At 44.5% G+C, this 14,592-nt stretch overlaps 1 pseudogene across 1 annotated transcript; it reads left to right on the top strand.

The window, feature by feature from the left end:
* The first annotated feature begins 7,874 nt into the window (after window positions 1-7,874).
* LOC100400868 (heterogeneous nuclear ribonucleoproteins C1/C2 pseudogene) lies at window positions 7,875-9,212 on the top strand (annotated as a pseudogene). Its single transcript, XR_013531754.1, has one exon. The product of XR_013531754.1 is annotated as a heterogeneous nuclear ribonucleoproteins C1/C2 pseudogene (transcript).
* The last annotated feature ends 5,380 nt before the right edge of the window (window positions 9,213-14,592 follow it).

The following is a 14,592-nucleotide window of genomic DNA, read 5'->3' as shown; positions in this document are numbered from 1 at the left end:
ATACTACAAGGCTACAGTAATCAAAACAGCATGGTACTGGTACCAAAACAGAGATATAGACCAATGGAACAGAACAGAGGCCTCGGAGGCAACACAACACATCTACAACCATCCGATCTTTGACAAACCTCACAAAAACAAGCAATGGGGAAAGGAGTCCCTGTTTAATAAACGGTGTTGGGAAAACTGGGTGGCCATGTGCAGAAAGCAGAAACTGGATCCCTTTCTGACACCTTATGCTAAAATTAACTCCAGATGGATTAAAGACTTAAACATAATACCTAACACCATAAAAACTCTGGAAGAAAATCTAGGCAAAACCATTCAGGACATAGGCGTAGGCAAGGACTTCATGACCAAAACACCAAAAGCATTGGCAACAAAAGCCAAAATAGACAAATGGGACCTAATCAAACTCCACGGCTTCTGCACAGCAAAAGAAACAGTCATGAGAATTAATCGGCAACCAACAGAATGGGGAAAAAAATGTGCAGTCTACCCATCTGACAAAGGGCTGATATCCAGAATCTACAAAGAACTAAAACAGATCTACAAGAACAAAACGAACAAGTGGGCAAAGGATATGAACAGACACTTTACAAAAGAAGACATACATGAGGCCAACGAACATATGAAAAAATGCTCATCATCACTGGTCATTAGAGAAATGCAAATCAAAACCTCATTGAGATACCATCTCACGTCAGTTAGAATGGCGATCATTAAAAAATCTGGAGACAACAGATCCTGGAGAGGATGTAGAGAAATAGGAACACATTTAACACTGTTGGTGGGAGTGTAAATTAGTTCAACTATTGTGGAAGACAGTGTGGCGATTCCTCAAGGACCTAGAAATAGAAATTCCATTTGACCCAGCAATCCCATTACTGGGTATATATCCAAAGGACTATAAATCATTCTACTATAAAGACACATGCACACAAATGTTCATTGCAGCACTGTTTACAATAGCAAAGACCTGGAATCAACCCAAATGCCCATCGATGATAGACTGGACTAGGAAAATGTGGCACGTATACACCATGGAATATTATGCAGCCATAAAAAATGTTGAGTTCGTGTCCTTTGTAGGGACATGGATGAACCTGGAAACCATCATTTTCAGCAAGCTGACGCAAGAACAGAAAATCAAACACCACATGTTCTCACTCATAGGTGGGTGTTGAACAATGAGAACACATGGACACAGGGAGGGGAGCACTACACACTGGGGTCTCTCGGAGGGAAATAGGGGAGGGACAGCGGGGGGTGGGGAGTTGGGGAGAGATAGCATGGGAAGAAATGCCAGATATAGGTGATGGGGAGGAAGGCAGCACATCACACTGCCATGTGTGTACCTATGCAACAATCTTGCATGTTCTTCACATGTACCCCAAAACCTAAAATGCAATTTAAAAAATTTGTTTGTTTGAAATACTTTGAAACAAAAAAGTTTCAAATATAGGTGGGGCACAGTGGCTCATGTCTGTAATCCCAGTACTTTGTGAAGCTGAGGCAGGAGGATTGTTTGAGGCTGAGAGTTCAAGACCAGCCTGGGCAACATAGCAAGACCCTGTCTCTATAAAAATAAATGCTTTTTTTTTTGAGAGTTTCTCTCTTGTTGCCCAGGCTGTAGTTCAATGGTGCTATCTCAGCTCACTGCAACCTCCGCCTCCCAGGTTCAAGTGATTCTCCTGCATCAGCCTCCTAAGTAGCTGAGATTACAGGCACACACCACTATGCCTGGCTAATTTTTGTATTGTTAGTAGAGACGAGGTTTCACCGTGTTAGTCAGGCTGGTCTCAAACTCCTGACCTCAGGTGATTCACCCGCCTCAGCCTCCCAAAGTGCTGGGATTACAGGTATGACATGCCTGGCCTGAATATTTTTTTTTTTAAAGAAAAGAGTTGCAAATATAGTACAAAGAATTTCCATATACTCAAACTCCCTGAATGTTAACATTTTATATAACAATACAGGCCAAGCATGGTGACTCACGCCTGTAATCCCAGCACTTTGGGAGGCCAAGTCAGTTGGATCACATGAAGTCAAGAGTTCGAGACCAGCCTGGCCAACATGGCAAAACCCTGTCTCTACTAAAAAATTAAAAATTAGTTGGGCATGGTGGCGGGCACCTGTAGTACCCAGCTACTCAGGAGGCTGAGGCACAAGAATTGCTTGAACCCGGGAGACAGAGGTTGCACTGAGCCAAGATTGCGCCACTGCACTCCAGCCTGGGCGACAGAGTGAGACTCTGTCTCAAAAAAGAAATTAAAACTAAAATTAAGAAATGTAAAAAAAAGTTATATAACAGTACAAAGATGAAAATTAAGAAACACTAATACATTACTATAATTTAGAGACTTTATTCAAATGTTAGCAATTGCCCCACTAATGTCCTTTTCCTGCTTCCAGATCACACGTCATCCTAGTCATCACGTCTCCTTCAATCTGGGCTAGTTCTTGAGTCTTCCTTTGTCTTTCATGATCTTGACACTTTTTTTTAACTTTTATTTTTAAAGACGGAGTTTCACCATGTTGGTCAGGCTGATCTTGTACTCCCGACCTCACGTGATCCGCCCGCCTTGACCTCCAAAGTGCTTTGATTACAGACATGAGCCACCACGCCCGGCCGATCTTGACACTTTTGAAGAGTACCAGTTATTTGTTGAACATTCCTCAATTCTGGTGTTTCTGATGTTTCCTTGTGATACTTAGAAAAAGTAGTGGATTAAATTTTTTAAAATATATTTTTGTACAAAAGTGTATGGTAGCATATATTATGCCTTTTACTTTATGATTGACTTTTGCAGTAGAAAGATAATCATTTCAGTAAAAGGTTCTGGGACTTCACTGATTTTCCCAAGAGTCTCTCTCAATCTTTTACTTATCACGTGTCTTAGTCTATTTTCTGCTGCTGTAACAGAATACCACAGACTGGGTAATTTACAAAGCAAATAAATTTATCTGGCTCACATTCTGGAAGCTGGGAATTCCAAGATCAAGGGGCCACATCTGGTGAGGGTCTTCTTGTTGTATCATAGCATGGCAGAAGGTATCACATGGCTAAAGGCAAGAGAACATGAGACAGAGTAAAAGGGAGCCAGACTCTCAGGATAACTAACCCACTCCTGAAATAACATGAACCCATTCATAAAGGCAGGATTTTGGCCCAGTGCAGGTTGCTGCCGGAATGTGATTTTTGGTAGGGATGACATCAACAGGGACGATCAGTTGGAGAGGACAAGGACCGGGCATAGCTGGATTAGGGTGGTAACGGCCACAGGCCTCCTGCAGGGCAGGAGGGAAAGGCTTCCAGTCCCACTTGTAAGGGATGCCTGCCATTCCGTAGCCACTGTTTCTTCTCTTGTGGATGGGATGATGTTGTCACCTTCCTAACCAGGGCGTGGGGAGGACTAGATGGGAGCGGTCTCCTAGTGCAGAAGTGCACAGCCCTCGCTCACCCACTGGGAGCTGCCACCACCTGCACTGTCCTCCTACCGCAGGTGTCTGGGGGCGAGGTGAGAGTTCTGCCAAAGCCAGAGCCAGGAGTGGACCCCCAGGGCTCCTTGGTTGGCACCTGGAAGGAGAGTGGCATGTTTGTACCATGGTCCTGGTGGCCCAGCTCTGCCTGTTGCCTTTGGGGTCAAAGGCTCTTCATCCTGGGTGGCAGCTGTTGCACAGCTCTCTGGCCGAAGCTGGTACCTCTTAGACAGTGTCACCATCTGCAGAGGAAAATAGAAGTGCTGACTAATATTTGATGAAGGCCTACTATGCCGGCAGCACTTGACACGGCCAGGTGAGGTCCTGGAGGCGGGAGCCGAGGCGCCCTGTTTTCCAGTGCACCCGTCCTTGAGAAGGGCGTATCTAATTCCTGGGGCAACCCTGAGGGGTAAGATGCTTCGTGCAGGTGCTTGGACCAGTATCTGACACGGGGCAGGTGCTCAATGAAAGCTGGATATTGGCCGGGCACGGTGGTTGATACCTGTAATCCCGGCACTTTGGGAGGCCAAGGAGGGTGGCTCACGAAGTCAAGAGTTCGAGGCCAGCTGCCCAACATAGTGAAACCCCGATTCTACTACAAATACAAAAATTAGCCAGGCGTGGTGACAGGCGCCTGTAGTAGTCCCAGCCACTCGGGAGGCTGAGGCAGTAGAATCGCTTGAACCTGGGAGGTGGAGGTTGCAGTGAGCAGAGATCATGCCACTGCACTCCAGCCTGGGTGACAAAAAAAAAAAGAAAGAAAGAAAGCTGGATATTAATCACTGCACTTTTCACTATTGGAAGTAACCCAGTGCATTTGCTCAGTGCTTGCACAAGCACTGTGGAGAAGGTGGTGTATCTGTTCACCCTGGGTCCCCAATGGCTGAGGCAGAGCCAGCTGTGTGGGAGGCATTCAACACATATATTGGACGGAAGATTGAATTGCATAATAAAAAATATTAAAGATTTCCACTGTGAAGGGGTGAGGAGGTCAACAAACCCTCTCCCCAAAATGCACCTGTAAATCTGAACGAAAGTCAGAAACAACCATTTCAGTGCTTTGGAATTTAACCAAAGGCAAACAAGAAACAAGGAGTGTTTCTTCATCAAAGAACCAGGTGCTGTGGTTCCAGCTACTCAGGAAGCTGAGATGGAAGGATCACTTGAGCCCAGGAGTTTGAAGCTGCAGTGAATTATGATCGCACCACTGCTCTCCAGCCTGGGTGACAGAGAGAGACCCCATCTCTAAAAAGAAAAAAGCCCTGAACTTTAGGATAAAACCCAAAATTACTTGGCATAAGTGAACCAGAAAAATATCAATTTAAATGGAAAACAACAGTCAGCAAACGCTAATACCGAGATAGCACAGACTCTGGGATTTGTGAAAACACACCAACACGCAGCTGTAAGCCTCTTACATCAAGTGACAGACAGTGAGCATTTGACAAAAGTTCGCATGTGTTCATAATGAGCATCTCAGCAAAGTAGGAACAGAAAATAACTTCTTCAATCTCAGAAAGAGCTCTGACGAAATACAGCCAGTGCTGTACTGAGGTGAGAGAATTCTTTTCCCAGGATGAGGAGCAGGATGAGGAGGTCCACTCCTGCCCCTGTTATCAACATCGACCAGCCTGGCACAGTGACTCATGCCTGTAATCCCAGCACTTTGAGAGGCCAAGGTGGGCATATCACTAGAGGTCTGGAGTTCGAGACCAGCCTAGCCAACATGGTGAAACCCTATCTCTACTTAAAAAAAAAAAGTCAAGCGTGGTGGTGCATGCTGGTAGTTGCGGCTACTCAGGAGGCTGAGGCAGGAGAATCACTTGAACCTGGGAGGCGGAGGTTGCAGTGAGCCAAGATCACACCACTGCATTCCAGCCTGGGTGACACAGTGAGACCCTGTCTCAAAACAAACAAACAAACAAGAAAAAAAAAACCCCAACTAATGGAAGTCTTAGCCAGTAAAATAAAACAAGAGAAACAAATTACAGGAATACAGACTGAAAATGAAGAAATAAACTTGTCCTGATTCCCAGACAACATGGTTGTCTATGTAGAAAATCCCAAGGAATCTACAAAAAAGCAAATTCAATGAAATTCAATGAGTGGTGTTAGCAAGACTGCAAGATACAAAGTGAACACACAAAAATCCATTGCATTTAACATGGTTTGGCTGTGTCCCCACCCAAATCTCATGTTGAATTGTGATCCCCAGTGTTGGAACTGGGGCCTGGTGGGAGGTGATTGGGTCATGGGAGTAGTTTCTAATGGTTTAGCACCATCCTCGGAGTGCTGTCGTGATAGCAGTCTCATGAGACCTGGTGGGTTGAAAGTATGTAGCATTTCTCCCTTCACTCTCTCTCTCCTTCTGCCACTGGAAGACATGCTTGTTTCCCCTTTGCTTTTCACCATGATTGTAAGTTTCCTGAGGCCTCCTGTGCAGCCTGCAGAACTGCAGGTCAATTAAACAAACCTCTTTTCTTTCTTTTTTTTTTTTTTTTTTTTTGAGGCAGAGTTTAGCTCTTGTTGCCCAGGCTGCAGTACAATGTCGCTATCTCGGCTCACCGCAACCTCCACCTCCCAGGTTCAAGCAATTCTCCTGCCTCAGCCTCCCGAGTAGCTGGGACTACAGGTGCATGCCACCATGCCCAGCTAATTTTTGTATTTTTGGTAGATATAGGGTTTCACCGTGTTTACCGGGATGGTTTAGATCTCCTGACCTTGTGATCTGCCCGCCTCAGCCTCCCAAAGTGTTGGGATTACAGGCATGAGCCACAGAACCCAGCCAAACCTCTTTTCTTTGTAAATTAAAAAAAAAAAAAAGGGCAGGACCTCATGACCTAATCACATCTTAAAGGCCCCACCTCCTAATACCACTACATTGGCAATTAAATTTCAACATGAGTCTTGGAGCGGACATTCCAACTGTAGCATTATGCTCTTTTGATGTTCCCATCATCACCATTGTCAATTTATTCTTCAATTGCTACTTGGTTCCTTACCAGAGGCTCATTTGTCAAGAGCTTTGCAATGTAGTTCAGCATCATTTTCATTGATATAATAAAATCTGCATCTTTTTTGCAATAATTGTAATTTCCCTTTGTAATCAAGTGCATAGTACTGTTTAGCACTGTTTAATTAGGCATCACAACATCAGACACTCATCAAGAGACTGATGACAAAGACATGGAAGGGGTGGGCAGGGCTTCTCAGAGGAGAGTTTAAATGGGGACTAATTTCATGAACGATCAGTTTATTAGTATATAGTTACCGGTTCTGATGATGTGTTCTTTCTGGAACAAAACTCACGAATAGCAGGAAACCTGATATTGTCTACTTGGAAAATAAAGATACTTAAGTTATTTTTTTAATTTTTTCATCTTTTCTTTATTCCAAAGCAGTATTTATTCCCTTTATTTTATCCCAGAACAACTTCTTGGGGGGTTATTTGCACAATTGTTTTGAATAATCTCTGAATGTCTCCATCTTTCTGGCCGTCTCTCAAGATTGTGAGACCGGGCTGGGCGCGGTGCCTCACACCTGTAATCCCAGGACTTTGGGAGGCCGAGGTGGGCAGATCACGAAGTCAGGAGATCGAGACCATCCTGGCTAACACAGTGAAATCCTGTCTCTACTAAAAATACAAAAATTTAGCCAGAAGTCCGGAAGTGGTGGCACATGCCTGTAGCCCCAGCTTCTTGGGAGGCTGAAGCAGGAGAATCACTTGACCCCAGAGACAGACGTCGCAGTGAGCCACTACACTCCAGCCTGCGTGACAAAGCGAGACTCCATCTCAAAAAAAAAAAAAAAAGATTGAGAGACCCAGACAGGAGCGTCCATATGGAGGTGCCTTGATCACACCCCCACCTGCCAAAGAGGGAGAGGAAAGAATATTTGCCTCTCTTCAGCATTTAAAGTGAAAACTAGGGCTCCACCTCCCCACCTATCTTGACATACCTCCCCAAATAGGCAGCATGTTCAGCTGCTTGACCCCCAACATTGAGAGAAAGAGTTGGAGAAGAATATTCTTTGTTCTGGTTGCAAAATGACATTCAACAACTCAAAACCAAGCTCATTATTTCCCTCTGGCTTCTACCGAAACATGCTTCTCCTCTGTCTTCTTCCACTTCCCATCACTCAAGACACCAATTAAACTGTGTTCTAGGCTGGGCACAGTGGCTCACACCTGTAATCTCAGCACTTTGGGAGGCCACGGTGGGCAGATCACCTGAGGTCAAGAGTTCAAGACCAGCCTGGCCAATATGATGAAACCCCATCTCTACTAAAAATAAATAAAGAAAGCAAGAAAGAAAGAAAGAGAGAGAGAGAGAGAAGAAAGAAAGAGAGAGAGAGAAAGAAAGAGAGAGAGAGAGAAAGAAAGAAGGAAGGAAGGCCATTTTGTGAAGAGTCGAAGACTGAGCGGTTGTCTCCGCATTGCCGACTTCCAGCAGCAGTCGGCTTCTGCATGTAGAACCCGGGAGTAGGAGACTCAGAATCGAATCTCTTCTCCCTCCTCCCTCCTGTTTTCGGCTTTGTGACAAACCTTATCATCAAACACAATGGCCAGCAACGTTACCAACAAGACAGATCCTCGCTCCATGAACTCCCGTGTGTTCATTGGGAATCTCAACACTCTCGTGGTCAAGAAATCTGATGTGGAGGCAATCTTTTCGAAGTATGGCAAAATTGTGGGCTGCTCTGTTCATAAGGGCTTTGCCTTCGTTCAATATGTTAATGAGAGAAATGCCCGGGCTGCTGTAGCAGGAGAGGATGGCAGAATGATTGCTGGCCAGGTTTTAGATATTAACCTGGCCGCAGAGCCAAAAGTGAACCGAGGAAAAGCAGGTGTGAAACGATCTGCAGCGGAGATGTACGGCTCCTCTTTTGACTTGGACTATGACTTTCAACGGGATTATTATGATAGGATGTACAGTTACCCAGCACGTGTACCTCCTCCTCCTCCTATTGCTCGGGCTGTAGTGCCCTCGAAACGTCAGCGTGTATCAGGAAACACCTCACGAAGGGGCAAAAGTGGCTTCAATTCTAATAGTGGACAGCGGGGATCTTCCAAGTCTGGAAAATTGAAAGGAGATGACCTTCAGGCCATTAAGAAGGAACTGACCCAGATAAAACAAAAAGTGGATTCTCTCCTGGAAAACCTGGAAAAAATTGAAAAGGAACAGAGCAAACAAGCAGTAGAGATGAAGAATGATAAGTCAGAAGAGGAGCAGAGCAGCAGCTCCGTGAAGAAAGATGAGACTAATGTGAAGATGGAGTCTGAGGGGGGTGCAGATGACTCTGCTGAGGAGGGGGACCTACTGGATGATGATGATAATGAAGATCGGGGGGATGACCAGCTGGAGTTGATCAAGGATGATGAAAAAGAGGCTGAGGAAGGAGAGGATGACAGAGACAGCGCCAATGGCGAGGATGACTCTTAAGCACATAGTGGGGTTTAGAAATCTTATCCCATTATTTCTTTACCTAGGCGCTTGTCTAAGATCAAATTTTTCACCAGATCCTCTCCCCTAGTATCTTCAGCACATGCTCACTGTTCTCCCCATCCTTGTCTTTCCCATGTTCATTAATTCATATTTCCCTGCGCCTAGTCCCATTTTCACTTCCTTTTTGACGCTCCTAGTAGTTTTGTTAAGTCTTACCCTGTAATTTTTGCTTTTAATTTTGATACCTCTTTATGACTTAACAATAAAAAGGATGTATGGTTTTTATCAACTGTCTCCAAAATAATCTCTTGTTATGAAGGGAGTACAGTTCTTTTCATTCATACATATGTTCAGTAGTTGCTTCCCTAACTGCAAAGGCAATCTCATTTAGTTGAGTAGCTCCTGAAAGCAGCTTTGAGTTAGAAGTATGTGTGTTACACCCCAACATTAGTGTGCTCTGTGGGGCAGTTCAACACAAATGTAACGATGTATTTTTGTGAATGAGAATTGGCATGTCAAATGCATCCTCTAGAAAAATAGTGTTATAGTCTTAAGATTTGTTTTCTAAAGTTGATACTGTGGGTTATTTTTGTGAACAGCCTGATGTTTGGGACCTTTTTTCTTCAAAATAAACAAGTCCTTATTAAACCAGGAATTTGGAGAAAAAAAAAAAAAAAAGAAAGAAAGAAAGAAAGAAAGAAAGAAAGAAAGAAAGAAAGAAAGAAAGAAAAGAAAAGAAAGAAAAAATAGCCAGGCATGGAAGTGGGCACCTGTAATCCCAGCTGCTCAGGAGGCTGAGGCAGGGAAAATTGCTTGGACTCGGGAGGTGGAGATTGCAGTGAGCTGAGATCATGCCACTGCACTCCAGCCTGGGTGACAGAGCAAGACTCTGACTTCAAACAAACAAACAAACGTGTTCTAGATGTTTCCCATTTCCTCCCTCACTTCCCACATCCAAAGCATGGCCAAGTCAAGTCACTTTCGCCTTCTAAACGTCTCTCCAATGTGTCCCCTCATCTCTGCCTCCATTCCTAGATTCTCCAACCTTTGGGGCTTTCCTTTGAATGGGAGGACAATGTGTCTTTGTAGTGCTCTGCAGCGATCATTTCACATTGTTTAACTACGCTTCCTATATGGGGAGATAATCCCAAGATGGGGGAGAGGCAAAGCCCCTCCCCACTTTGGAAGCCTTCATCCTTTCTTATGGAGGCCAGAAATGGCATCCTAACTGATTTCTCACCTCCTCACTCACCAAAATAATATTTCTAAATCACAACTCTTACTCCATTTCTTCTTTGCTTAAAAGCTTCCAAGTGGATCAAGAAAGCATGGTACATATACACACTGGAATACTATTCAGCAATAAAAAGAATGAAATCATGTCTTTTGCAGCAACATGGATGGAATTGGAGGTCATTATCTTAAATGAAACAAGCCAGGCACAAAAAGACAAATACTACACATTCTCACTCATGAGTGGCTGCTGGAAAAGGCGCAGACATGGATGTAGAGAGAGGAGTGATAGACAATGGAAACTCAGAAGGGTGAGGGGAGGGTAAGGGGGATGAATAATGGGAAATTATTTAATGGGTACAAGGTATATTATTTGGATGACAGATACCATAAAAGTCCTGACTTGACCACTATGCAATCTAGTCGGGTAACGAAATTGCACATGTACCCCATCCATTTGTACAAATTCAAAAATATATACAAAATGTTCCAAGAGCCATCAAGTGATGGCAAATGAACAAACACAATGAGGTGCATCCACACAATGGAATATAATTGAGCCATAAAAAAGAAGGTAGTGCTGGGCTGGGCATGGTGGCTCACGCTGTGATCCCAGCACTTTGGGAGGCCAAGGCAGGTGGATCACCTGAGGTCAGGGGTTTCAGACGATCCCGGCCAATATGGTGAAATCCCATCTCTACTAAAAACACAAAAATAGTGGTGGTGTTGGGCGCCTGTAGTGCCAGTTGCTCAGGAGATTGAGGCTTAAGAATCACTTGAACCTGGGAGGCCACTGCACTTCAGCCTCGGCGACAGAGTGAGATGCCGTCTCAAAAAAAAAAAATCAACCAACAAACCCTAGTCACATGACCAAGCCAAAATGCAGGGGAAGCTGGGAAATGTCATTGTTATTCTATTTGGTCATGTACCCAACTAAATAATGGAAGTTTGGGCTGGGTGCAGTGGCTCACACCTATAATTCCAACACTTTTGCAGGCTGAGGTGGGAAGACCACTTGTGCCCAGGTGTTCAAGACTAGCCTGGGCAACATAGCAGAACCCTGTCTCTACAAAAAAAAAGAAAAAATACAAAAATGAGCTGGGTGTGGTGGCACACGCCTGTGGTTTCACCAAAGTGCTGGGATTATAGGCGTGAGCGACTGCACCCAGCCAGGTGACTAAGGTTTGGTCAATGAAATGTGAGCGGAGGGGTATGTGCAACCTACAGAGAATATTCTTGATAGAAGAAGACATATTCTTTGCCTTTTTCCTCTCCTTCTGGCTGGAATGTGTTGGCTCGTGCTCTGGCAGCCCCTTTGGATCATAAGACGACTGTGAGAATAGAAATCATATTCAATGGAGTTATAATACATGAGGAATCTGGGTCCTTCAGAGCTTTATGGGTAAAGCTACCACACAGGCTCCAGGCTTCCTTCCCCTGGACTTTCTATTTATTTACTTACTTATTTAGAGACTGAGTTTTGCTGTTGCTGCCCAGGCTGGAGTGCAGTATCACAATCTTGGCTCACTGCAGCCTCCGCCTCCTAGGTTCAAGCAATTCCCCTGACTCAGCCTCCAAAGTAGCTGGGATTACAGGTGTGCACCACCACGCCCATCTAATTTTTTTTGTCTTTTTAGTAGAGACACGGTTTCACCATGTTGGCCAAGCTGGTCTCGAACTCCTGGCCTCAGGCGATCCAACCATCTCGGCCTCTCAAAACGCTGGGATTAAAGGCGTAAGCCACCAGTCCAGTTTAATTATTTATTTTTAATTGGCAAATAAAAAGTGTAAGCTGGGTGCTGTGGCTCGCACCTGTAATCCAGTGCTTTGGGAGGCCCAGGTGGGAGGATCATTGAGGCCAGGAGTTCAAGACCAGCCTGGGCAACACAGTGAGAGTACTATGTCTAAAAAAATAATTTTTTTTAAGTAGGTGGGCGTGGTGGCACATGCCTGTAGTCCCAGCTACTCAGGAAGCTGAAGCAGGAGGGTGACTTAAACCCAAGAGTTGGAGGTTGCTGTGAGCTATGATAACACCACTGCACTTCAGCCTGGGCCAGAGTGACACCCTCTGTCTAAAAAAAATTAAAAATAAAAAGTGTATATATTTATGGTATAAAACATGATGTTTCAGTATATGTATACATTGTGGAATGGCTAAATCAAGCTAATTAACATATCATCTATTACCTCACATCATTGTTTTGTGGCATATTTAAAAATCTAATCTCTGGCCAGCTATGGTGACTCACGGCTGTAATCCTCGCACTTTGGGAGGCCAAGGTGTCGGATCGCTTGAGGCCAGGAGTTTGAGACCAACCTGGCTAACATGGTGAAACCTTGTCTTTACCAAAATACAAAAACTAGCCAGGCATGGTGGCACACGCATGTAGTCCCAGCTACTTGGGAGACTAAGGCATGAGGCTGACATTACGCCACTGCACTCCAGGCTGGACAACGGGATAAGACTGTCTAAAAAAAAAAAAAAAGAAAAGAAAAGAAAAAAATCTACTCTCTCCAGGTGCGATGGCTCACGCCTGTAATCCCAGCCCTTTAGGAAGCCGAGGCAGGCAGATCACGAGGTCAGGAGTTCGAGATCCACCTGGCCAACATGGTGAAACCCTGTCTCTACTAAAAATACAAAATTAGCCAAGTATGGTGGTGGGTGCCTATAATCCCAGCTACTTGGGAGGCTGAGGCAGGAGAATTGCTTGAACCTGGGAGGCGGAGGTTGCAGTGAGCCGAGACAGCGCCATTGCACTCCAGCCTGGGCGACAGAGCCAAACTCCCATCTCAAAAAAAAAAGAAAGAAAAAAATCTACTCTCTCAGCAATTTTCAAGTATACAGCACATTTTTATTAACTATAGTCACATTTTAATAATAGATCTCTTGAGGTACAGCTTTTGTACCCTTCGACCAACATCTCCCCAACCCTCCTGCCCAGCCCTGGAAACCACCACTCCACTCCACTCTTCAAGTTTGTCTCTTTTAGATTCCATATGTAAGTGAGATCGTGCAGTGTTTGTCCTTCTATGACTGGTTAATTTCACTTGCATAATGTTCTCCATGATCATCTGTGTTGTCACACTCCTGCACTTTATTACGAGACAGGAATAAACATCTACCTCGTTTAAGCCACTGGTATTTCAGGGTTTAGTTACTCACAGCTGAGCCCAATCCTACTTGAGCCCCAAGTGGTGACTCACATTTCCTTGGCTGGCAAGAAGTGCTTCCCAGCTATTTCTGTTTTTCATTCTTCGCAATAGCTCCTTGAGGTAAAAGGAATGTTCCTAATGAGGAAAGGGAAGCTTCAGCACTCCGAGGAGAGGTGAGACAAATGATGCTGGTTTTATCTTTCCAGAAGGCTGTTCCTGCAACTGCCACCTAAATCACAAGGAGTAAGCCCTGTCATGTCAGCTATGTGCTGGAGAAACCAGAAAGTGTAAGCCGTTCCTTGTCAGCAATCACCTGAAATTACTAAAATGCCATAGTGGATTCATTCACTTAGAGACCAGCTCGCAACCACAGGATACTGTTTTATAAGGTCAAAACCATGCCAGGCAAACACGCAATGTCACCGCTTAGCTTGAGAGAGAAACGTTTCACATCCCTGGGAGGAGCTTCTGGTGACAGGATTCACAATGTTCTGTTTTGTTGATGAATGTATTTAATTTTATGTTTTAATTTTTAATTTTCGTGGGTGCATAGTAGGCGTATACTTGATGACTGGATTTTAAAACTAGAGAAGAACAAAAGTAAAACAACAAAGAAAAAAATAAATAAATAAAACTAGAGAAATAAAACAATCTAGAAAACAAAGTTTAGGCTGGGCGTGGTGGCTCACGCCTGTAATCCCTGCGCTTTGGGAGGCCGAGGCGGGTGGATCACCTGAGGTCGGGAGTTCCAGACCAGCCTAGCCAACATGGAGAAACCCCGTCTCTACTAAAAATACAAAATTAGCCAGATGTGGTAGCGCATGCCTGTAATCCCAGCTACTCGGGAGGCTGAGGCAGGAGAATTGCTTGAACCCGGGAGGCAGATGTTGCAGTGACCCAAGATCGTGTCATTGCACTCCAGCCTGGGCAACAAGAGTAAAACTCCATCTCAAAAAAAGAAAAAAAGAGAAAAAACAGTTTAAAAAAACTAGAGAAAGCAAAAAAATATATATACAAATGAAAATTAGTAGGGAGCAGGAGAAAACAAACAAACAAAAAAACAGAGTTTGTTTCTTTTCTTTCTTTCTTTTTTTCTGTTGAGCCGGTCTTGCTCTTGTCACCTTGGCTGGAGTGCAATGGCACTATCTCAGCTCACTGCAACCTCTACCTCCCAGGTTCAAGCAATTCTCCTGCTTCAGCCTCCTGAGTAGCTGGGACTATAGGCGCCCGCCACCACGCCCGGCTAGTTTTTGTAGTTTTAGTAGAGACGGGGTTTCAC

The sequence above is a fragment of the Callithrix jacchus genome, chromosome X (genome assembly GCF_049354715.1).
Source record: "Callithrix jacchus isolate 240 chromosome X, calJac240_pri, whole genome shotgun sequence".
Classification (NCBI taxonomy): Eukaryota; Metazoa; Chordata; class Mammalia; order Primates; family Cebidae; genus Callithrix; species Callithrix jacchus.
The sequence above is the reverse complement of the archived record's forward strand: the minus strand, read 5'-3'. Positions and strand labels throughout refer to the sequence as shown.